The sequence below is a fragment of the Mobula birostris genome, chromosome X (assembly GCF_030028105.1).
Source record: "Mobula birostris isolate sMobBir1 chromosome X, sMobBir1.hap1, whole genome shotgun sequence".
Taxonomy (NCBI): domain Eukaryota; kingdom Metazoa; phylum Chordata; class Chondrichthyes; order Myliobatiformes; family Myliobatidae; genus Mobula; species Mobula birostris.
In genome coordinates, this window is record NC_092402.1 from 61,175,743 (window position 1) to 61,201,968 (window position 26,226).

At 45.2% G+C, this 26,226-nt stretch overlaps 1 protein-coding gene and 1 long non-coding RNA gene across 7 annotated transcripts in view; one reads left to right on the forward strand and one right to left on the reverse strand.

Moving 5' to 3' along the window:
- rdh5 (retinol dehydrogenase 5 (11-cis/9-cis)) overlaps nucleotides 1–26,226 on the reverse strand; it is a 124,182-nt gene that overhangs the window by 84,403 nt on the left and 13,553 nt on the right. Inside the window, exon 1 of one of the 6 annotated variants that reach the window (XM_072249453.1) lies at nucleotides 12,869–12,889. The exons of the other annotated variants lie outside the window; for them this stretch is intronic. The gene's annotated coding sequence lies outside the window, so the exon portion shown is untranslated. Of the gene's footprint in view, nucleotides 1–12,868; nucleotides 12,890–26,226 lie in introns of those variants that run through there. 6 annotated transcript variants of the gene reach the window in all.
- Nucleotides 1–26,226, forward strand: part of LOC140191750 (uncharacterized) — a 222,434-nt gene that overhangs the window by 83,362 nt on the left and 112,846 nt on the right. The window lies entirely within an intron of this gene.

The following is a 26,226-nucleotide window of genomic DNA, read 5'->3' on the forward strand; positions in this document are numbered from 1 at the left end:
GCTGGGAAGTGATAGATTGATCCAACTGACATTTAGAAGAAATTTGGACAGGTAAATGGATAGAAAATTTTAAGAGGGATAGGGATCAAATGTGGGCAAGTGGGACTAGTTCAGGTATCAGTATGGTTCAGTTCGGCTGAAGGGCCTGTTTCCTTGCTTCCTTTATGACCAGAAGTTTTTAAAGAGGTAACATTTTTAGAGCTTCTTGAAGGGGAGAGAGCTAAAGAAGTGAAAGGCCAAAGAAAGGGAATTCCAAAGTTTAGAGCCTTGACCTGGTGGTGGGACAATTAAAGTTGAAGATGAGCAGAAGGCCAGGATTAAAGGAGCACAGGGAGATGAACAGGAGAGAGGATATGGGCTGCAAGGCTCTGGATGAGCTCAAATCTATAGTGGAAAGAGCATAGGAGGTCAGTCTGTACAGGACTGAGACATAACTAGAAGCAACAAGGGCACATGTTACAAGGATTTACCCCTTAGTATTAATGATCAGTGAGGCACAGAGAGAATCTGTATTTACTGACAAGTACCTTTATTGTCTCAAGAGCATGTGAATTTACACAACCAAGTACTCGTGCGCACACCTACTAAGTTTCCCTGAACCTCCAGAACAGTCAAAAGTATAGAAAAGGTAATACCCGGGAAAGGAGCCTACGATGGCCAAGTGTTCCTCGTGCTCCCAATCCAATCTCCACGTGTCTGTGGGGTACTCCACATCTGTGATGCTTGGCCTCTGAAGAGTTGTTGCTGCTTTCCATTCAAAGCCTCTGCTTTTATACTCTTCCCTTTTCAGTTCAAATATCACATTACAGTCTCGTTGGCTGTAGGTCATCTGACAGACATTCTTATTGGCTCTGGTTCAAGCCAGCATCCATCTATTGCCCTCTTCTGCAAGTGACAATTGGTATTTTATGGCTCTTTCCTCTAGATCAGTTACTAAACCAGTAACCAGCTCAAATCACTCAGGGGAGATAAACACCCCACCATTCACAACCTGCATGTTATATCATACCAATTAACACATCACAAATAACCTCTTATTTGGAAATTATCTCTAGTCCAGCAGGTTTCCTGGAGCACCATTGCCTCTACTTTAAAACACTGATTCAGCCAAGCAAAACCAGTTCACAAAACGGAGGATGCAGAGCAGCTTCACAAAATGGCAGCCTCCATTCCTTTAACCTCATGGGAAGAACAAAGACAGTTGGTCTGTCAGATTCCACTGTCCTTGATTCATTTGAAATCACTTATTCATAGACTATAGTTCTTTCTGGCCAACTCATGGATGTGGGTTTCAGCAACAGGTATAGTAGGCCTAGGGCGACTTCAGGCCATGCTTCAGAATTTGGTCATGGTGCAAAAATATGTGCTCACAAGCTCCTCTTCAGGTCAAATACCATATCAAGGCTGTATACGTTCTGATTCAATTTCACACATACGCTGGGGAAAAGGATGCCGGCTAAGAAAAGACATGTGCAAGATGCTGTCACAATGGAGTGGCCAACAGATACTCAGTGTTCATGCTCACATTCAGAAAGTGGCTACTCAAAGTTCTACAAGAGCAGGCAGTGGCCAAGGTACCAGACATTGATATTCTAGTTCTACCAGAATTGTAATAAAAGAGCAGCAAATATAAAAATGTACATTTGAAACAAGGTCCGCTTTGTGGCCGCAGTAGACATGTAAATATCAATTGAAGCAACTTGGCAGTAAGCCCTTCGAATTTGTTTCCACAAAGGAGGTGTTACAGGAGAGGTCATTGTTTACTGCCCATCCTGAATTAACTTTAAGAAAGTGGTATTGAGCTGCTTTCTTGAACCACTGCAGTCCTGACAGTGTTCCCACAGTGGTGTTGGGGAGGGAACTCCAGGATTTAGCTCCAGTGCTGACAGAGGAGCAGTGCATGACTCGGGGGGGAACCTAAAGGAGTTGGCGTTCACATGAGCTGCTGCCTTGTCCTTCTCGGTGGTAGAGGTCACAGGTTCTAGGGGTGCTGTCAGAGTAGCCTGGGTGAGTAACTGCAGTGTTTTTTACAGATGGTGCATACTGTAGTCATTGTGAGCCGGTGGTGGGGGGGCGGGGGATGAATATTTAGGATTAGGCTGCTTTATCCTGAATTGCTCAAAATTCAAAGTAAATTTATTATCAAAGTACATGTATGGCACCACATACAACCTGAAATTCATTTCCTTGCGGGCATACTCAATAAATCCATAGAAGAATAATAACCAAAACAGAATCAATGAAAGACTGCATCCCACTCAAAATGCTGGAGGAAATCAGCAGACAGGCAGCATCTATGGAAAAATGTACAGTCAATATTTTGGCCTGATACCCTTCAGCAGGACTGGAGAAAAAACGACGAGTAGTAGATTTAAAAGATGGGGGGAGAGAAGATAGGTGATAGGTAAAAAAAATGGGAGGGAGAACGATGAAGTAAAGAGCTGGGAAGTTGATTGGTGAAAGAGATACAGGACTGACCAGGAAGGCTTCAAAGACGTCTGTTTTTTTCTGGACACCAGACCCAACCAGTTCCCCTCCATCACCACTCTCCTCCATCTAGCAGAACTTGTCCTCACTCTTAATAATGGCAGTATGTGAGCTGTACAACCAGAGGGGAGAGGACTCTGGATTTGATGTACGCTAACGTTAAGGATGCATACAGCTCCTCTCCCCTCCCCCCATTGGGAAGGTCAGATCACAACCTGGTGCATCTAAAACCGTGCTACGTGCCTCTGGTGAAGAGTAAACCTGCAACCTCGAGGACAGTGAGGAAATGGTCGGAGGAGGCTTATGAGGTGCTCCAGGGTTGTTTTGAGGTGACAGACTGGCAGGCACTCTGTGAGCCACATGGAGAGGATATTAATGGGCTCACAGAGTGCATCACTGATTACATCAACTTCTGTGTGGACTGCAATGTTCCAACAGGAACTGTCCTTTGTTATTCAAATAACAAGCCATGGGTGACAAAAGACATTAAGGACATCCTGAATGCTAAAAAGAGGGCGTTTAGAGATGGAAATAGGGAGGAGCTGAGGGCAATACAGAGGGACCTGAAAGCCAGGATCGGGGAGGCTAAATACAGGTATAGGAGGAAGCTTGAGTGGAAACTCCAGCAGAACAACATGACAGAGGTCTGGAGTGGGATGAGGACCATCAGTGGGTTCCGGCAAAGTAGCAACAGAGGATCTGAAGGCAGTGTGGACAGGGCCAATGAACTTAACCTGTTCTTTAACAGATTTGACATTGTGACCCCTGCCCATCCCCCACATGATTCATCTGTTGTCGGCCCCCAACCAACACATATTCCACTCTCCCCTCCTACCCCTCCTCACAATCCCCCACCCTGCTCTCAAGACTATACCCCTTCCCCACATGAAACCACCACGGTGGGCTTCACAGCTCTACAGGTGAGAAGACAGCTGAAATGTCTCAACCCAAGCAAGGCTGCAGGACCGGATGGTGTCAGTACCAGGGTGCTCAAATCCTGTGCCCCTCAGCTATGTGGAGTACTTCGCCATGTATTCAACCTGAGCCTGAGGCTCCAGAGGGTTCCTGTATTGTGGAAGACGTCCTGCCCCGTCCCTGTGCCGAAGACGCCGCACCCCAGCGGCCTCAATGACTACAGACCAGTGGCATTGACCTCCCACATCATGAAGACCCTGGAGAGACTTGTTCTGGAGCTGCTCCGGCCTATGGTCAGGCCACACTTAGATCCCCTCCAGTTCGCCTACCAGCCCCGACTAGGAGTTGAGGATGCCATCGTCTACCTGCTGAACCATGTATACGCCCACCTGGACAAGCCAGTGAGCACTGTGAGGGTCATGTTTTTTGACTTCTCCAGTGTGTTCAACTCCATCCGCCCTGCTCTGCTGGGGGAGAAGCTGACAGCGATGCAGGTGGATGCTTTCCTGGTGTCATGGATTCTTGATTACCTGACTGGCAGACCACAGTACGTGTGCTTGCAACACTATGTGTCCGACAGAGTGATCAGCAGCACTGGGGCTCCACAGGGGACTGCCTTGTCTCCCTTTCTCTTCACCATTTACACCTCAGACTTCAACTACTGCACAGAGTCTTGTCATCTTCAGAAGTTTTCTGATGACTCTGCCATAGTTGGATGCATCAGCAAGGGAGATGAGGCTAAGTACAGGACTATGGTAGGAAACTGTCACATGGTGTGAGCAGAATTATCTGCAGCTTGATGTGAAAAAGACTAAGGAGCTGGTGCAAGACCTGAGGAGAGCTAAGGCACCGGTGACCCCTGTTTCCATCCAGGGGGTCAGTGTGGACATGGTGGAGGATTACAAATACCTGGGGATATGAATTGACAATAAACTGGACTGGTCAAAGAACACTGAGGCTGTGTACAAGAAGGGTCAGAGCCAGCTCTATTTCCTGAGGAGACTGAGGTCCTTTAACATCTGCCGAACGATGCTGAGGATGTTCTACGAGTCTGTGGTGGCCAGTGCTATCATGTTTGCTGTTGTGTGCTGGGGCAGCAGGCTGAGGGTAGCAGACACCAACAGAATCAACAAACTCATTCGTAAGGCCAGTGATGTTGTGGGGATGGAACTGGACTCTCTGACGGTGGTGTCTGAAAAGAGGATGCTGTCTAAGTTGTATGCCATCTTGGACAATGTCTCCCATCCACTACAGAATGTACTGGTTGGGCACAGGAGTACATTCAGACTCATTCCACCGAGATGAAACACAGAGCGTCATAGGAAGTCATTCCTGCCTGTGGCCATCAAACTTTACAACTCCTCCCTTGGAGGGTCAGACACCCTAAGCCAATAGGCTGGTCCTGGACTTATTTCATAATTTACTGGCATAACTTACATATTACTATTTAATTATTTATGGTTTTATTACTATTTAATTATTTATGGTGCAACTGTAATGAAAACCAATTTCCCTCGGGATCAATAAAGTATGACTATGACTATGACAAACAAAAGGTGTAGCCATGGGCATGCGCATGGGTCCCAGCCACACTGCCGTTTTGTCGCCTTTGTGGAACAGTCTATGTTCCAAGCCTACACTAGCGCCCGTCCCCCACTTTTCCTAATCTACATCGATATCTGCGTTGGTGCTGCTTCCTGCACCTATGCCGAGCTTTTCAACTTCATCAGCTTTGCTTCCAACTTCCACCCTGCCCTCAAATTAACCTGGTCTATTTCCACCACCTCGCTCCCTTTTCTTGATCCCTCTGTCTCTATCTCTGGAGACAGCTTATCTACTGATGTCCATTAAAAACCCAGTGACTCTCACAGCTACCTGGACTATACCTCTTCCCACCTGTTACTTGTAAAAATGCCATCCCCTTCTCTCAATTCATCCGTCTCCACTGCATCTGCTCTCAGAACGAGGCTTTACATTCCAGAACAAAGGAGATGTCCTCCTTTTCCAAAGGAAGGGGCTTCCCATCCTCCACCATCAATGCTGCCCTCAACCGCATCTCTTCCATTTCAGGCACGTCTGCTTTACTCCATCTTCCCGCCACCCAACCAGGGATAGGGCTCCTCTTGTCCTCACCTACCATCCCAGCAGTTTCTGCGTCCAGGACATAATTCTTTGGAACTTCCACCATCTTCAACAGGATCCCACCACCAAGCGCATCGTTCCCTCCCCGTGCCCCCCTCCAACTTTTTGCTTTCCACAGTGATCACTCCCTACGTGCCCATTCATCCCTCTCCACTGATCTCCCTCCTGGCATTTATCCCTGCAAGCAGAACAAGTACTACACCTGTCCCTACACTTCCTCCCTCACTACCATTCAGGGCCTCGAACAGTCCTTCCAGTCTGTTAGGGTCATCTACTGTGTCTGGTGCTGCCAGTGAGACCGCTTTGCTGAGCACCTATGCTCCAACCCTGTATCTCTTTCACCAATCAACTTCCCAGCTCTTTACTTCATCCTTCCCCCTTGCAGTTTTCACCTATCACCTTGCATATCCCTCTCCCCTCCCCCACCTTTTAAATCTATTCCTCAGCTTTTTTCCCCTCCAGTCCTGCCGAAGGGTTTTGGCCCAAAACATCGACTGTATTCTCTTCCACAGGTGCTGCCTGGCCTGCTGAGTTCCTCCACACTTTGTGTGTGAGTTGCTTGGGTTTCCAGCATCTGCAGATTTTCTCTTGTTTGTCAAAGACCACACCAACGTGTGCGCAAAAGACAACAAACTGTGCAAACACAAAAGGAAAGAAATAGTAATAAATAAATAAGCAATAAATACTGAGAACTGGCGGGTGGTGTAGCAGCATCAGCACCAAACTTCAGAACAAGAGGTCCCGGGTTCAAATCTGGCCGGCTCCTTGCACTCTCTCCATCCGTGCTGGGTTGAGTGTCCAGCTAGCAACTCAGCCTCGTAAAAAACAGAGAAATGATAAAGAAATGGCAAGGTTGGTGCCCAATGCAGAGCAAGGTGTGAAGATATCGAGAACATGAGATGAAGAGTCCTTGAAAGTGAATGCATTGAGCTTCTCAAGTGTTGTTTTAGCTGCACTGATTCAGTCTAGTTGACAGTATTCCACCATGCTTTTGCTGTGCCTTGTAGATGGCACTCACCAGCTTCTGACCTGCTCTTTTACTACAAGAGGAAAACAGAGGAGCAAGCTTGTAAGGAAATCAAGCTGAAACTAGAACTTAATACATTCTTTAAGGTCCTGATATTGAGGGCCATGATCAGCGAGTTGAGAGGTTGAAGCTTAAAGATCTAAACTTGTGGTCGCTTGTCCAGGGAGGCCCCTAGTTTGGTGAGTCTGGAAGTTGAAGGTCCAATATCTGTGTGTCCAATGCCTGGGCCAAGGTCTGGAGGTTGGAAGCCAGAAGCAGCTTTGTTTTGGGGTTGGAGGCCCAACTGCGTGTGTGAAAAGGGAGGGTGCGAAAAGAGCTTGCTTTTATGTTGTTATTACTTATTGTATGCTGCTCTGCTCAACATTGTGAGCAAGATATATTGACGCTGGAATAAGTGGTGACACTTGCGGGCTGCCCCGGGCCATCCTTAGATTGTGTTGGTTGTTAACGTAAACAATGCATTTCACTGTATTTCGATATACATGTGATTAATAAATTCATTCTAATCTAATCTAGTAACCACAACATTTATGGGTTTGGACTAGTTAAGTTTCTGGTTAATGGCAACCCACAGGATATTGATGATGGGAAATTTGGCAATGTTGATGCTACTGCCATTGAATGTAAAGGTACCTGGTTCAATTCTCTCTTGTTAGAGATGGTTATTGAACAGTACTGTCAATGGTGAGTTTCATTTATCAGCCCATGCCTGACTATTGACTAATCTTCCTTCATTGCAACAATGAGGTGTTGGGAGTAGAAATGAACATCATATAGGGAAGAGAAATGAACATCTTCACCTCTGACTTACAATAGAAAATATTTAAATCTGGGAATTTCACAAAGGAACTCCTGCTCTGTGATGATTTACATCCAACAACCTCTTTCCTTTGTGTGAGAAGTAACTCCAATCACTGGTGTGTTTTCCTCTTGATGCTCACTGACTTCAGGTTTCCCAGGGCTCCTTGATGCTGCACTCAGTCAAATGCTGCTTTGATGTCAGGGATAGTCAATCTCCCCTCACCTCTGGAATTTAACCCTTTGGTCCACAGTAGACTCCTGCTACGATGAGAGTGTTCTGGCAGAATGCTAGATGGGTATCAGTGAGCAGGTTAGTGAGTAAGCACCACTTGATACACAGTTGACATCGGCTTCCCTCACTTTTCTGATTGTTGAGATAAGATTGATTCTGTATTGATTAGCTGGATTGGATTTGCCCTACCTTTTGTGTGCAGGACATACCTGGTGAGTTTTTCACATTGTTGGGTAGATGCCAGTGTTGACATTAACAATATCATTGTAGTTATTGTCATCTTTCTTCTTAAGAGTATAAACATTTGATACATTCCAAGTTTGGGGAGAATCTACTGACACGGGCTCCAGGAAAATGCCCACATATTGCTTTTTATATCTACCAGCGCCAGTATCTCTTACAATCACAACAATGACGTCAGGACATTGCCCAACTAGTCTGTGGGACAGACTTCCCAATTTAGACACCAGTTCTGGATATTTATGAGGAAAATTTTACAATATTGACATGGTGAGAGTGAATTGACCATGTTTGACTCCAATGTCTGGGTCAGGAATTGATTATCAGATTGGTTTTAGTTTCTTCAACGTAATAATTTTGATACAACTGATTGGATTCTGAGGTAATTTCAGAGGGCAGTTAAAGATGGAAGGCCTCCTTCCCTGAAGGACATTAATAAAGCAGCTAGGTTCACACCTGGAGTATTGTGTGCAGTTTTGGTCACACCTGGAGTATTGTGTGCAGTTTTGGTCCCCTAATCTGAGGAAAGACATCCTTGCCATAGAGGGAGTACAAAGAAGGTTCACCAGATTGATTCCTGGGATGGCAGGACTTTCATATGAAGAAAGACTGGATGAACTGGGCTTGTACTCGTTGGAATTTAGAAGATTGAGGGGGGATCTGATTGAAACGTATAAGATCCTAAAGGGATTGGACAGGCTAGATGCAGGAAGATTGTTCCCGATGTTGGGGAAGTCCAGAACGAGGGGCCACAGTTTGAGGATAGAGGGGAAGTCTTTTAGGACCGAGATCAGGAAAAACTTCTTCACACAGAGAGTGGTGAATCTGTGGAATTCTCTGCCACAGGAAACAGTTGAGGCCAGTTCATTGGTTATATTTAAGAGGGAGTTAGATATGGCCCTTGTGGCTACGGGGGTCAGGGGGTATGGAGGGAAGGCTGGGGCAGGGTTCTGAGTTGGATGATCAGCCATGATCATAATAGATGGCGGTGCAGGCTCGAAGGGCCGAATGGCCTACTCCTGCACCTATTTTCTATGTATGTTTTCTATTAGCAAGACAAGTGACTTTTTTAAAAAAAACAGATTACTTAATGAACTGAATTTAAACTCTCCAGCTGCTCTTAGGAAAGTAACTCGTGTCTTTCAAAAGTGTGAAAGCAACTTATCCACCAGATCCACTTCTAAAGACCCTTTTGCTGTTAGATAGTTCAAAAGGAAACTATAAGAACCCAAATGTAATAACTAATTTCTGTGTAGGGATTAGTTGACTGAATAGAATAATCAGACATATGGGCTGGCTATGAGATTACCAGATGGGTTGGTGGGTAAATTAGGTGGTACAAATGTTTTCCCCGTGTAAGTGGGTGGGAGAATTAACGGTCATGGGAGGTAGAATTCATTAAAAGGAAATGGGATTGATGGGATTATTTTAAGAGTTGCCCTAGACTCAATTGCCCAAAAGACCTCCTCCTATGTTGTGGGATATGTGAAAATATGAGGAAATCTGAGTGGAAGCAAATTATCCTCCATTCTAAGGGTCCCAACCGTTCAACAGACGACGCCGTTGTTATCACCCTCCCCCTGGCTCTAACTCACCTGGACAAAAAAAAGACACGTATGTTCGAATGCTGTTCATAGACTTCAGTTCGGCATTCAACACAATCATTCCTCAGAAACTGATTGGAAAGCTGAGCCTACTGGGCCTGAACACCTCCCTCTGCAACTGGATCCTAGACTTCCTGACTGGGAGACCTCAGTCAGTCCGGATCGGGAGCAGCATCTCCAACACCATCACACTGAGCACGGGGGCCCCCCAGGGCTGTGTACCCAGTTCACTGCTGTTCACTCTGCTGACCCACGACTGTGCTGCAACACACAACTCGAACCACATCATCAATTTCGCCGATGACACGACCGTGGTGGGTCTCGTCAGCAAGAACGATGAGCCAGCATACAGAGAGGAGGTGCAGCGGCTAACGGACTGGTGCAGAGCCAACAACCTGTCTCTGAATGTGAACAAAACAAAAGAGATGGCTGTTGACTTTAGGAGGACACGGAACAACCACTCTCAGCTGAACATCGACGACTCCTCCGTAGAGATCGTTAAGAGCACCAAATTTCTAGGTGTTCACCCGGTGGAGAATCTCACCTGGTCCCTCAACACCAGCTCCATAGCGAAGAAGGTCCAGCAGTGTCTCTACTTTCTGCGAAGGCTGAGAAAAGTCCATCTTCCACCTCCCATCCTCACCACATTCTACAGAGGTTGTATTGAGAGCATCCTGAGCAGCTGCATCACTGCCTGGTTCGGAAATTGCACCATCTCGGATTGCAAGACCCTGCAGCGGATAGTGAGGTCAGCTGAGAAGATCATCGGGGTCTCTCTTCCCGCCATTACAGACATTTACACCACACGCTGCATCCGTAAAGCAAACAGCATTATGAAGGACCCCACGCACCCCTCATACAAACTCTTCTCCTTCCTGCCATCTGGCAAAAGGCACTGAAGTATTCGGGCTCTCACGACCAGACAATGTAACAGTTTCTTCCCACAAGCCATCGGACTCCTCAATACCCAGAGCCTGGACCGACACCAACCTACTGTACCCTCTACTGTGCCTATTGTCTTGTTTATTATTTATTGTAATGCCTGCACTGTTTTGTGCACTTTATGCAGTCCTGGGTAGGTCTGTAGTCTAGTGTAGGTTTTGTGTTGTTTTACGTAGTTCAGTGTAGTTTTTGTATTGTTCATGTGGCACCATGGTCCTGAAAAACGTTGTCTCATTTTAACTGTGTACTATACCAGCAGTTATGGTCGAAATGACAATAAAAAGTGACTTGACTTGACTTGACTGCCTTCTCCGTAGGATAGTGGTAAAAGTTAACTTCTATTTTTGTATGTCTGAAATGTGATTTAATACAAGACTGGAAGCTGACTACAGAACAGTTTAAAAGAGTAAAATTAATTTTTGGTAAGAGATGAGGATTGTAAATGAAGAATTACCCTGAATGTAATGAATATCAACGATGAGTTAGATTCGAGAGTAAAATTGTTGTTTTTCAACAATTTTTAAAATTGTTGGATCTTTCCTATGCTCATTGGCATGTTGTTATCACTCCAGTCTGAGCTAGTTTTTGTATAAGACAAGCACAACTTCTTTGTTCTTTTCTTTTTTTTGGTTCATTCTTTGCTCTTGTAACACTTAATAGCCAGCTGTAAGCAACGAGTTTTATGTCTTGTTCTTCGCTGTAATCACCAGTATCCAACAGATGCAAAAGTTCTGCCTGTCAACTTTCATTGATTATGCTGGCTGGAGAATTATTGATTATGAATGGCTGGAGAAGAATACATAAATAGTATTGTTAATGAGTATATGCATTGGGATGGAGAGAAAACAGTGGACAAGTTTATATATTACCCTGTGCACTTATGCAGTATAACATACACCTAGGAACAAATATGATCGCAGAACAATGTAGCAGATCTAAAATATTTGTAAGTAGTCAGATGACAGCCCATAAGCTCTGGTTAGAAAATTATTAGAAGTAATGTCAACTCACAAGCCCTATAAGATACTGGCATAGCCTTGTTGCGTTTATAAAGATTATTAGTCAGACATGCCTTTCTCTTCTCAGTCTTAAGCCTGTATCAAACTCATAAACAAGGCAATACCTGAATCTAACACTCAGTGAGTATTGATAGCTATTGGTTCATGAAAGGCATGCTGGCTAAACTAGATCCTATTTTCACCCAATGTGTCTTGCACGTACACTTTTCAGCAAGGGTTATAATCAGCACTGGAAATCCTGGCTGCCCTTTTACATCCTTCTGGATTTATTGTTCTAACAATGTTTAAAAAACATAAACATATGTTTTTAAAAACATGTTTTTAAACACATAAAAACATATAATTCAAATGATAGGATCCATAAATACAATTGATCTCAGTTCCTCTTTGCAAAAACAAAATGGCAGTTTTAAAATAGAAAATTATCAGGAAATATCTTCAAGCATGGAACTGCAGTAACTGTTAACCGCCAGTTAGCGGCGCTGCTGACCCAGACACCACACACAGGAACTTGTCTGATTCTAAATCCCAGTCCTCCAAAAATATACTTGAGTATTCTCATACAAACACACCTTAAATTTCAGTAAATTCAGTAGTTAGTAAAATATGAAAACGAGAGGAAACTAAATATAGAATGATAGAATTCTACAGCATGTAAACAGGCCCTTCAGCCCATTGAGTCTGCACTGTCCATCAAGCCAATGAATCAATCCTGCACTGATTGGGTTTCGTTCTCCCTACATTCCCGTCAGCTCCCCCCAGTTCCACTCATCTAGACACTAGGGGCAATTTACAGCAGACAATTATCCTACTGACCCACACATCCTTTGGATGTGGTAGGAAACTGGAGCACCCGGAGAAAACCCACATGGTCATGGGGAGTACGTGCAGACTCCACAGGATTAAACCCAGTTCTCTAGGAGGTGTGCGGCAGTAGCTCCACACACTGTGTCACTGTGAATACCAGGTAAAGTTTAATGGTCTCAAGCAGTCCTGAAAGGTTGTACTAACATATTAGACAAGTGTGGGGGCTTTATAATACCAAATCTGTTACATTTGATATGGGCTAATTTAGTACAGACCAGGTATCAAAGCATTGCTCTTCGTTTCAGCGTGAGTCAATGTCACACTGAAGGACAGTGGGCGAGGCAGTGTAGGGCAGGAGCAGGGATACCAAGAAGTAGGGCGGCTGAGACCTGTTTGACCATACAGTTAATATCAAGGAAGGAAATAACTTAAATGCTGAAACTAAACCACTCCAGCATGAAATTTCATTTACTGAACACTGAAAATCAAACAAAATTATAGAGTTACGGAACAATTAGGTCATCACATCCATGGAGAACTACATTCAGGAGGACAGGGTTCTCGCTTGCAACAAAGCGCACACACTTTTCAGTTACACAGCTGATACACTTGGTCATTCTGTTCATCCCACGTAGAAATTTTAATCACTTACAATGCATCAGCCAGATAAAGTTGAGTGATGATATTTCAATGAAAACAACATTGGCAACCATTCTGTGTTTTCAGAGTGAAAGAGGAACTTGGTGTGTGTGTGCATGTGCACAGGATGGTGAATAAGGTCATTCCTGCATCCGCTTTTTTGGTTACTCACTGCCAAGTATTTTGTTCTGAAACAAAGCTTCCCAACCTAATAGCAGAACGCTTCCTTTACACTACTAGTCCATAGGGATGCAAATCTCTGCTGATTCAATGCAACTATTTGCTGTCAGATAAGAGGCATTCAGAAAACTTCCTGGCCTTTAATGTCAGGTTTCCATGTGGCTCCAGGAGGGAATTAAAAGGAAAGTCGTTCCCCATCAGTTCTGTGAGACCCAGTGCAAAACAAATTGATGTTAAGTGACAAACAAGAGAAAATCTGCAGATGCTGGAAATCCAAAGCAACACACATAAAATATTGGAGGAACTCAGCAGGTCAGGCAGCACCTATAGAAAAGAGTACAGTCAACGCATCAGGCCGAGACCCTTCAGCAGGACTGGAGAAAAAAGATGAGGTGTCAGAGTTAGAAGGTGGGGAAAGGGGGGGGGGGGAGAAACACAAAGTGATGGGTGAAACCGGGAGGGTGGGGAGGGGTGAAGTAAAGAGCTGGGAAGTTGGTTGGTGAAAGACATACAGGGCTGGAGAAGGGGGAATCTAATAGGAGAGGACAGAAGGCCATGGAAGAAAGGGGGAGGAGCACCAAAGCAAGGTGATGGGCAGGTAAGGAGATAAGCTGAGAGAGGGAAAAGGGAATGGGAAATGGTGAAGGAGGTAGGGGGGCATTACTGGAAGTTTGAGAAATTGATGTTCATGCCATCAGGTTAGAGGTTACCCAGAAGGAATATAAGGTGTTGCTCTCCTCCAACCTGCGCGTGGCCTCATCGAGGCAGTCGAGGAGGTCATGGACTGACATGTCGGAATGGGAATGGGAAGTGGAATTAAAATGGCCACCGGGAAATCCCACTTTTTCTGGCTGACAGAGCATAGGTGCTTGGCGAAGCGTTCTCCCAATCTACGACAGGTCATACTGATATACAGGAGGCCACACTGGGAGCACAGGACACAGTATATGACCCCAACAGACTCACAGGTGAAGTGTTGCCTCACCTGGAAGGACTGTTTGGGGTCCTCAATGGTAGTGAGGGAGGAGGTGTAGGGGCAGGTGCAGCACTTGTTCCACTTGCAAGGATAAGTGCCAGGAGAGAGATCAGTGGGGAGGGACGAATGGACAAGAGAGTCATGTAGGGAGCGATCCTTGCAGAAAGCAGAAAGTGGGGGGGGGGGGGAGAGAGATGTACTTGGTGGTGGGATCCTGTTGGAGGTGGTGGAAGTTTCAGAGAATTATATGCTGGATACGGAGGCTGGTGGGGTGGTAGGTGAGGACAAGAGGAACCCTATCCCTGGTGGGTGGCGGGAGGATGGGGTGAGGGCAATCTTCAATCTCCCCCCTATATGCCAATTTGTCACCACCTTTGATTCGGCCTACAAAAGTGGTGTCGTCAGCAAACTTAAATATGGCATTGGAACTGTGCTTAGTCACACGGTCATAAGTGTAAAGCAAGGAGAAGGTTTGGGGTGCACCTGTGCTGATGGAGGAGATGTTTTTGCCAATCCAAACCGACTCGGGTCTGCAAGTGAGGAAATCGAGGATCCAATTGCACAAGGAGGTATTAAGACCAAGGTTTTGAAGCTTGTTGATTTATTTTGAGGGGATGATGATATTGAATGCTGAGCTGTAGTCGATGAAGAACATCCTGATTACAGTAAAAATAAAGAAATACAATGGAATCTATAAACAACCATACATAAAAAAGACTGAAACAACCAATGTGCAAAAGAAGACAACTGAGCAGATAAAGAATATAACACTGAGAAAATGAGTTGTATAGAGTTCCTGAAAGTGAGTCTGCAGGTCAGAGAAGCAGTTCAGAGTTGTGGGAGATGAAGTTACCCATCCCAGTTCAGGAACCTGATGGTTGTAGGGTAATAACTGTTCCTGAACCTGGTGGTGTGGGACATAAGGCTCATGTACCTCCTGACCAATGGTAATAGTGAGAAGGCATAGCCTGGATGGTGGGTGTCTTTGATGATGAATGCTGCTTTGTTGTGGCAGTGCCCAAGACTTTGCCTATGATGGACTGGGTTGTCACCACTTTCTGTCGTCTTTTCCATTCCAGGGCTTTGGTGTTTCCTATGCTAGGCCATGATGCAACCAGTTAGGACACTCTTCACTGTGCATTTACAGAAGTTTGTCAAAGTTTTAGATGACATGCCAAATCTAGGGTCAAGGGCAAAGAATCAATGATCAGAGATCAACCTTATTCACCACATAGATTTACATGTATTTGGAATTTGCTGTGGTGTGTTGGTCAGGGTGTGGCATACAACAAAAAAAAATTCAATAATTATGAAAAATAAAAATTTATATAAAATAAGGTTAGCTGATAAAGTACTGATATGGAATAAAATATGCATAAATATCAGCATATATTTACAATGTAAATAGCATTATAAAAAGTGGTTTAAAGTGTTTACAGTACAGTGACAGAAGTAATAGATAGAGGGGGTGGGGGAGGCTAACTATAATGGTTGATCAGATTATCTGACTAGGAAAGAAACATTTAAGATGACATGATATTTTTGCTTTAATAGCCCAATACCACTTTCCAGAAGGGAGTTTTTTGGAAAAGGCAGTTTTCGGGGAGGGTAGTGTCCACAATTATATTTTCCTGCCCATTTCTTTATCCTGTGCACGTACAAGGCCCACAGTGATGTTTGACTGCAGCCAATGATCTTTTCTGCTCACCTGACAGTGCACTATAATTTTTGCATATTGTGAGAGGATGCAGAATCAGAATCAGGTTTATTATCACTGGCATGTGACATGAAATTTGTTAACTTAACATAGGTAGGAAAAGGGAAGAGGTCCTGAAAGGAGAATACAGGGAGTTAGGAAGGGAGTTGAGAAGAAGGACCGCAAAGGTAGTAATCTCGGGATTACTGCCTGTGCCACATGACAGTGAGAGTAGGAATGGAATGAGGTGGAGGATAAATGCGTGGCTGAGGGATTGGAGCAGGGGGCAAGGATTCAAGTTTCTGGATCAGTGGGACCTCTTTTGGGGCAGGTGTGACCTGTACAAAAAGGATAGGTTGCACTTGAATCCTAGGGGGACCAATATCCTGGCGGGGAGATTTGCGAAGGCTACTGAGGAGACTTTAAACTAGAATGGTTGGGGGGTGGGAATCAAATTGAAGAGACTAAGAGAGAGGAGGTTAGTTCACAAATAGAGAAAGCTAGTAGACAGTGTGTGAGGGAGGAAGGGAGGATAGGCAGGTGACAGAGAAGGGGAGTGCTCAGACCGAAGATGTAGGGGAGAAGGAAGAAAAAGGTAATAAAATTGTTTGCACCATTAGGGATAATCAGAGAGTAAGAGGTGGAGAGTTTCTTAAATGCATCTATTTTAATGCTAGGAGCATTGTAAGAAAGGTGGATGAGCTCAGAGCATGGATTGATACCTGGAAATATGATGTTGTAGCTGTTAGTGAAACATGGTTGCAGGAGGGATGTGATTGGCAACTAAATATTCCTGGATTTCGTTGCTTCAGGTGTGATAGAATCGGAGGGGCAAGGGGGGAGGTTTGCATTGCTTGTCAGAGAAAATATTACAGCGATGCTTTGGCAGGATAGATTAGAGGTCTCGTCTACAGAGGCTATTTGGGTGGAATTGAGGAATGGGAAAGGTGTAGCAACGCTTATAGGGGTGTATTATAGATCACCTAATGGGGAGCGAGAATTGGAGGAGCAAATTTGTAAGGAGATAGCAGATATTTGTAGTAAGCACAAGGTTGTGATTGTGGGAGATTTTAATTCTGTAAAAGGGCTGGATGGTTTGGAGTTTGTAAAATGTGTGCAGGATAGTTTTTTGCAGCAATACATAGAGGTACCAACTACAGAAGGGGCAGTGTTGGATCTTCTATTAGGGAATGAGATAGGTCAGGTGACAGAGGTATGTGTTGGGGAGCACTTCGGGACAAGGGATCACAATGCTATTAGTTTCAATATAATCATGGAGAAGGATAGGACTGGATCCAGGGTTGAGATTTTTGATTGGAGAAAGGCTAACTTTGAGGAGATGCGAAAGGATTTAGAAGGAGTGGATTGGGACAATTTGTTTTATGGGAAGGATGTAATAGAGAAATGGAGGTCATTTAAAGGTGAAATTTTGAGGGTACAGAATCTTTATGTTCCTGTTAGGTTGACAGGAAAGGTTAAATGTTTGAGAGAGCCATGGTTTTTAAGGGATATTGGAAACTTGGTTCGGAAAAAGAGAGAGATCTACAATAAATATAGGAAGCATGGAGTAAATGAGGTGCTCGAGGAATATAAAGAATATAAAAAGAATCTTAAGAAAGAGATTAGAAAAGTTAAAAGAAGATATGAGGTTGCTTTGGCAAGTAAGGTGAAAATAAATCCAAAGGGTTTCTACAGTTATATTAATAGCAAAAGGATAGTGAGGGATAAAATTGGTCCCTTAGAGAATCAGAGTGGACAGCTATGTGCGGAGCCAAAAGAGATGGGAGAGATTTTGAACAATTTCTTTTCTTCGGTATTCACTAAGGAGAAGGATATTGAATTGTGTAAGGTAAGGGAAACAAGTAGGGTAGTTATGGAAAGTATGATGATTAAAGAAGTAGTAGTACTGGCACTTTTAAGGAATATAAAAGTGGATAAGTCTCTGGGTCCCGACAGGATATTCCCTAGGACCTTGAGGGAAGTTAGTGTAGAAATAGCAGGGGTTCTGACAGAAATATTTCAAACGTCATTAGAAACGAGGATGGTACTGGAGGATTGGCGTATTGCTCATGTTGTTCAAAAAGGGTTCTAAAAGTAAACATAGCAATTATCGGCCTGTGAGTTTGATGTCAGGGGTGGGTAAATTAATGGAAAGTATTCTTAGAGATGGTATATATAATTATCTGGATAGACAGGGTCTGATTAGGAACAGTCAACATGGATTTGTACGTGGAAGGGCATGTTTGACAAATTTTACTGAATTTTTTGAAGAGGTTACTAGGAAAATTGACAAGGGTAAAGTGGTAGATGTTGCCTATATGGACTCCAGTAAGGCCTTTGACAAGGTTCCATACAGAAGGTTAGTTAGGAAGGTTCAATCGTTAGATATTAATACTGAAGTAGTAAAATGGATTCAACAGTGGCTGGATGGGAGATGGCAGAGAGTAGTAGTGGATAACTGTTTGTCAGGTTGAAGGCTGGTGTATAGGGGTGTGCCTCAGGGATCTGTACTGGGTCCAATGTTGTTTGTCATATACATTAATGATCTGGATGACGGGTTGGTAAATTGGATTAGTAAAGTATGCAGATGATACTAAGATAGGTGGTGTTGTGGTTAATGAAGTAGGTTTTCAAAGCTTGCAGAGATATTTGGGCCAGTTAGAAGAGTGGGCTGAAAGATGGCAGATGGAGTTTAATGCTGATAAGTGTGAGGTGCTACATTTTGGTAGGACTAATCAAAATAGGACATACATGGTAAATGGTAGGGCATTGAAGAATGCAGTAGAACAGAGTGATCTAGGAATAATGGTGCATAGTTCCCTGAAGGTGGAATCTCATGTGGATAGGGTGGTGAAGAAAGCTTTTGGTATGCTGGCCTTTATTAATCAGAGCATTGAGTATAGGAGTTGGGATGTAATGTTGAAATTGTACAAGGCATTGGTAAGGCCAAATTTGGAGTATTGTGTACAGTTCTGATCACCAAATTATAGGAAAGATGTCAACAAAATAAAGAGAGTACAGAGGAGATTTACTAGAATGTTACCTGGGTTTCAGCACCTAAGTTACAGAGAAAGGTTGAACAAGTTGGGTCTTTATTCTTTGGAGTGTAGAAGGTTGAGGGGGGACTTGATAGAGGTATTTAAAATTATGAAGGGGATAGATAGAGCTGACGTGGATAGGCTTTTTCCACGAGTTGAGAGTTAAAGGGCAAAAGTTTAGGGGTAACATGAGGGGGAATTTCTTTACTCAGAGAGTGGTAGCTGTGTGGAACGAGCTTCCAGCAGAAATGGTTGAGGCAGGTTCGATGTTGTCATTTAAAGTTAAATTGGATAGTTATCTGAACAGGAAAGGAATGGAGGGTTATGGGCTGAGTGCAGGTTGGTGGGACTAGGTGAGAGTAAGCGTTCGGTACGGACTAGAAGGGCCAAGATGGCCTGTTTCTGTGCTGTAATTGTTATATGGTTTTAACTTAGCAGCAGCAGTTCAATGCAATACATAATCTAGCAGAGAAAATAATAATAATAATAATAATAAATAAACAAGTAAATCAATTCTGTACATTGAAGAGCTTAAAAAACATGCAAAAAACAGAAACACTGTATATTAAAACAAAAGTGAAGTAGTGTCCAAAAATTCAATGTCCATTCAGGAATCTGATGGCAGAGGGGAAGAAGCTGTTCCTGAATCGCTGAGTGTGTGACTTCAGGCTCCTGTACCTCCTATCTGATGGTAACAGTGAGAAAAGGGCATGCCCTGGGTGCTGGAGATCCTTAATAATGGACGTTGCCTTTCTGAGACACCGCTCCCTAAAGACGTCCTGGGTACTTTGTAGGCTAGTACCCAAGATGGAGCAGGCTAGATTTACGACCCTCTGCAGCTTCTTTCAGTCCTGTGCAGTAGCCCCTCCATACCAGACAGTGATGCAGCCTGTCAGAATGCTCTCCACAGTACAACTATAGAAATTTTTGAGTATATTTGTTGACATACAAAATCTCTTCAAACTCCTAATAAAGTATAGTCGCTGTCTTGCCTTCTTTGTAACTACATTGGTACCACGTTAGATCCTCAGAGATCTTGTCGCCCAGGAACTTGAAACTGCTCACTCTCTCCACTTCTGATCCCTCTATGAGGATTGGTATGTGTTTCTTCATCTTACCCTTCCTGAGGTCCACGATCAGCTCTTTCGTCTTACTGTCGTTGAGTGTCAGGTTGTTGCTGTGGCACCACTCCACTAGTTGGCATATCTCACTCCTGTACGCCCTCTCATCTCCATCTGAGATTCTACCAACAATGGTTGCATCGTCAGCAAATTTATAGATGGTATTTGAGCTATGCTTAGCCACACAGTCTTGGGTACATAGAGAGTACAGCAATGGGCTAAGCACACACCCCACAGTGCAAGATGATAACTAGGTAGATTGTGAGCTTGAGTCCATCTTATTGTACTAGGAAAGCTACTTATGGGAGCTTCCCACGTTACTGCATTGCGATAAGATACAAGGTAAAATCTTTCCCTAGAGTAAAGGGAATCTGGTGATGAATGGAGCTCTGTGCACAAAGGGATTACAAAAAAAGACACTTAAAACACAGCAGAAGTGAAAATGTTGGCCTCACCCCAACTGTGAGAAGAGAAACAGTCAACATTTCAGGTTGAAAACCCTTTACCAAAACTGAAAAGGGGACAAAAGAAGCTTGTTAAGCCATAGAGGTGTTGAGGGTGGGATATGTCACTGATAAGGTGATACCAGGGTGGCTGTGAAATGAAGCTATAGATAAGGTTATTGGACCAATGAGTGAATGGGAGCACTTGTGAGAATATATATAAAAAAAGAATATGGGAGTTGTGAAATGCAGAGCAGGAAGACGTGTCTGGCAAATCAAGTTAGACACGTCCTCCACTTCCGAGGAGGTGGTAACAAACCTGAGTCAATTATCACATGAATGATACAGTCAGAAAGCAACTTACCTAAAATTGTAGAGTTCAGTTTGAGTTGAGAAGGTTGCAGTGTGCCCAGTCAGAAGATGCAGTACTGTTCCTCAAGGTTGCATTGGGTCTTATTGTAACAGTGCAGGAGCCACAGACCTATACGTCAGAATGGGACTGTGATAGAGAAAGTGGTGAATGTGAAATTCGTGATCACAAAGGGCAGTGGAGGCCAAGTTGCTGAATATATGTAAGGAGGTTAATATGTATCTGACACATAAGACATTAAAGAGTATGGAGAGGAAGAGAGGGAGAGGGGGGAAGAGAGAGGGGGGAAGAGAGAGAGGAGGAAAGAGAGAGAGGGGGAAGAGAGAGAGGGGGGAAGAGAGAGAGGGGGGGAAGAGAGAGGGGGGAAGAGAGAGAGGGGGGAAGAGAGGGGGGGAAGAGAGAGGGGGGGAAGAGAGAGGGGGGGAGAGAGGGGGAGAGAGAGGGGAGAGAGAGGGGGGGAGAGAGAGGGGGGGAGAGAGAGGGGGGGAGAGAGAGGGGGGGAGAGAGAGGGGGGAGAGAGAGGGGGGGAGAGAGAGGGGGGAGAGAGAGGGGGGGAGAGAGAGGGGGGAAGAGAGAGGGGAGAAGAGGAGGGGAAGAGGAGGGAAAGAGAGAGGGAAAGAGAGGGAAGAGAGGGGGAAAGAGAGGGAAGAGAGGGGGAAGAGAGGGGGAAGAGGGGGGAAGAGGGGGGAAGAGGGGGGGAAGAGGGGGGAAGAGGGGGGGAAGAGGGGGGGAAGAGGGGGGAAGAGGGGGGAAGAGGGGGGAAGAGGGGGGAAGAGGGGGGGAAGAGGGGGGGAAGAGGGGGGGGAAGAGGGGGGGAAGAGAGGGAGAGAGAGAGGGAGGGAGAGGGGGAGAGAGGGAGGAGGGAGAGGGGGAGGAGGGAGAGGGGGAGGAGAGAGAGGGGGAGGAGAGAGAGGGGGAAGAGAGAGAGGGGGAAGAGAGAGAGGGGGAAGAGAGAGAGGGGGAAGAGAGAGAGGGGGAAGAGAGAGAGGGGGAAGAGAGGGGAAGAGAGGGGAAGAGAGGGGGAAGAGAGGGGAAGAGAGGGGAAGAGAGGGGGAAGAGAGGGGGAAGAGAGGGGAAGAGAGGGGGAAGAGAGGGGGAAGAGAGGGGGAAGAGAGGGGGAAGAGAGGGGGAAGAGAGGGGGAAGAGAGGGGGGAAGAGAGGGGGGAAGAGAGAGGGGAAGAGAGAGGGGGAGAGAGAGGGGGAGAGAGAGGGGGAGAGAGAGGGGGAGAGAGAGGGGGAGAGAGAGGGGGAGAGAGAGGGGGAGAGAGGTGAAAGAGGGAGGGGGAGGAGAGAGGGGGGAGGAGAGAGGGGGAAGAGAGAGGGGGAGAGGGGGAAGAGAGAGGGGAAGAGGGGGAGAAGAGAGAGGGGGAAGGGAGAGGGGGAGGGAGGGGGGAAGGGAGGGGGGAAGAGAAGGGGCAAGGGAGGGGCAAAGAGAAGGGGAAGAGAGGGGGGAAGAGAGGGGGAAGAGAGGGAAGAGGGGTGGAAGAGAGGTGGAAGAGAGGGGGAAGAGGGGGGAAGAGAGGGGGGAAGAGAGGGGGGAAGAGAGGGGGAAGAGAGGGGGAAGAGAGGGGGAAGAGAGGGGGAAGAGAGGGGGAAGAGAGGGGGAAAGAGAGGGGGAAAGAGAGGGGGAAAGAGAGGGGGAAAGAGAGGGGGAAGAGAGAGAGAGGGGGGAGAGAGAGAGAGGGGGAAGAGAGAGAGAGGGGGAAGAGAGAGAGGGGGAAGAGAGAGAGGGGGAAGAGAGGGAGAAGGGGAGAGAGAGGGAGAAGGGGAGAGAGAGGGAGGGGGAGAGAGAGGGAGGGGGAGAGAGAGGGAGGGGGAGAGAGAGGGAGGGGGAGAGAGAGGGAGGGGGGAGAGAGAGGGAGGGGGAGAGAGAGGGAGGGGGGAGAGAGAGGGAGGGGGGAGAGAGAGGGAGGGGGAGAGAGAGGGAGGGGGGAGAGAGAGGGAGGGGGAGAGAGAGGGAGGGGGAGAGAGAGGGAGGGGGGAGAGAGAGGGAGGGGGAGAGAGAGGGAGGGGGAGAGAGAGGGAGAGGAGAGAGGGGGAGGGGGAGAGAGAGGGAAGGGGAAGGGGAGAGAGAGGGAGAGGGGGAGAGAGAGGGAGAGAGGGAGGGGGAGAGGGATCCTGTTTTAAGTGTTCCGATATTTATAAATTCTTCTCCCCCCACTCCACCTCATATCAGATGTAAAGTTGGGTGCAGAGTTGGCAAATGGAATTTAATTCCAACAAGTGCAAGGTGTTGCATTTAGGGAAGTCAAATAGGGGAGAACATATACAGTAAATGGTATGGGCCTAAGGAACGTTACAGAACAGAGACACCTCGGTGTCCAAATCCACAGTTCTCTGAAAGTAGCAACACAGATAGATAGAGAAGTGAAGAAGGCATATGGCATGCTTGTGTTCACAGGTCAGGGCATAGAATATAAAAGTTATGATGATATGTTGCAGATTTACAAAGGCATAGAAGGATATGGATCTAATGCGGACAAATGGGATTAGTGGAACTGGGCCAAAAGGTCAGCATAGACATTGGGCAGAAGAGCTTATTCCTATGTTGTACGACTCTGTGACTATGAAATGGAATGCTTGTATTGAACCATGGACTATTTTTTCAAATGCAACTGGATAAGTATTTGAAAAAAAAAGGGAAAAAAATAATTTAAAAGGGAAATGGGATTGAGTATGTACTGCTAGTTATAGAGTGTCCCTGATTTTATGCTGTGGTTTCTTTGGTTCTTGATTAAAAACCTGAAAGCAGGTACTATTTTATATAGCCCATAGACAGTAGACAGAACTGAATGATTCTGGTTTCACAGGGACACAATCAAGTGTCCCTCAAAATTGAGACACCAAAAACATTTGTAGGGAAATGGGCTACTTAAAGCTACTTGGTTTGAAATTTTAAATGAACAAATGATACTGAAACACAAACATTTGTTTTGGGACGCACAGGCCACTCAAGTTCAGTATCTTCTCTTTTTGCAATTTTAGATTTCCAGCACCTACAGGCTTTTGCTTCAACTACTTGACTGCCAGGACATTCTACATTATAGGAGCAGCCAGAAAAATGATAGTTAATTAATACTAATACCATCTATTAAAGAGTTGTGAACTGTATCCCTTCTAGATTCCCAATTCACTGCTATTTTATCAGGTTATGTAGAAGGGAACTGCACTGAAGATACCCAAAACTGATTCATAATGGATGCTTACAGCCAGAAGACAAAAAGAACTTTCAAGCTGGGTTATAAGTAGCCCAAACGCAAATAGTGAATAAACAGTATTTAAGATCATAAGAAGGGAGAAAATAGATTGAGGGAAAACTTGCATGTAGTACAAAAAAAGTTAAGGTTTCTATGTATATATAGCAAGGAAGAGTGTGAATAAGGTAAATATGGGGCCCTTAGAGAATGGAAGTAAATTAATGACAGAAAATGATGGCAATTATGTTGAACAAAATTTTTCCATCCATCTTCACAATATCCTTAAGATATTAAATGGTGGAATTTAAAATATGTTACAACTTACAAAAATCTCAATTACAAGGGATAAGGTCTTGAAGGAACTCGGGGGGGGGGGGTGGCAGAGAGCAGGGGCTATAGGCAGACAAGTTACTAGGACCTCAAACTTCATGCTAGGATTTTAGAAAAAGTGGTCGCGAAGATAGTTGAGTCATTGGTTGAAAATTCTCACAACTCTGGGAGAGTACAGAAGGTCAGTATAGAGTCAATGTGATTATCTTGTTCAAAACTGGAGAGGCCAGGGAACTACAAGCCAATTAGTTTAACAGCTATTATCAGCAAGATCTTAGAGTCAATAATAGAGAGGAAATAGCCAATCACTTAGCAAAATGGATATAAACAAACAGTGGGGTGTAAAACTTACTCTACCCAGTACTTTGTTAGCAAATGTACAATCACTTGAAAACAAGACTGATGACCTAAGGGCGAGATTACTGCATCAGAGAAAAATGAGGGATTGCGACATCCTCTGCTTCACGGAGACATGGCTCACCTTGGATAAGCTGGATGTGGCAGTCAAGCCCGAGGGCTACTCAATACATTGGAGGGCAAAAGGCGAGGGTCTGTGTTTCAGGATAAACTCTCTGTGGTGCTCAGACGTAGTGGTCTTGCCTACTGTTTGATCCCTAGACCACTTTTCAGGAAATCTGATCATCTGGTCGTCCACCTCCTACCTGCACAAGCTACAGAGCAAGGCTCCAGGGGTAAGGACAACAAAGAGTTGGTTGCGGGAAGCAAAGGAGCACTGACGCGATTGCTTTGAGTCAGTGGACTGGGCCATGTTCAGGGACTCAGAGGATCCATGGTTATCACAGACTTTAAAAAGACAGTCATGGATGAGTGTGTCCCCATAAAAACATTCAGTGTCTTCCCCAACCAGAAGCCCTGGATGAACTATGAGATCCACATCTTGAGGTCCAGGTACGACCTCTGAAAAGCTTTCTCACATGTGACATGCCGATTCTGGACCAAACTTGAATCACAGAAGGATGCTTGACGGCTGTGACACCTCCTACAAAGTGAAACCAAGCGACATATGTGAAAACAAGGTTTCAAATCCCAGATGAGCTCAATGCCTTTTATACTCAATTTGACCTCCAAAATATGGAGAAACTATCACGAACTCCCACAGCCCTCGACGACCCCGTGACTTCAGTCTCTGAGATTGATGTGCAAGCATCCTTCAGGAGGGTGAATTCACGGAAAGCATCTAGCCCAGATGGAGTACCTGGCCAAGTACTGAAGACCTGTGCCATTCAACTGGCTGGAGTGTTCACTGATATCTCTAACCCCTCCCTTTGGCAGTCTGAGGTACTCACCTGCTTCAAGCAGGCTTCTATTTTACTAGCGCCCAAGAAGAACGTGGTAACCTACCTCAATGACTATCGTCCAGTAGCACTTACATCCAACTGTGATGAAGTGCTTTGAGAGATTGGTGATGAAGCACATCAACTCCTGTCTGAGAAGTGACTTAGATCTGTTCTAATTTGCCTACAGTCATAACAGGTCAACAGCAGATGTAATTTCATTGGCCCATCACCCAGCCCTGGAGCATCTGGACAGTGAAGATCCATACATTAAGATGCTATTCCTTGAATACAGTTCTGCGTTCAACATCATCATCTCCTCAAAACTCATCAATAAGTGCCAAGACCTAAACCTCAATACCGCCTTGTGCAACTGATTTCCTCACTTGCAGATCCCAGTCAGTTCAGATTGGCAACATCTCCTCCACAATCTCCATCAGGACAGGTGCACCAGGCTGTGCGCTTAGCTCCCTGGTCTATTTGCTTTATACTTATGACTGTGTGGCTATGTACAGCTTCAAAGTCATATTTAAGTTTGCAGACGACACCACCGTTGTGGGCAGAATAAAAGGTGGTGATAAATCAGCAGATAGGAGGGAGACTGAAAATCTGGTTGGATGGTGCCACAACAATGTCAACAAGACCAAATGTCAGCAAGACCAAAGAGCTGATTATCGACTACAGGAGGAAGGTCCATGAGCCAGTCCTCATTAGGGTATCATAGG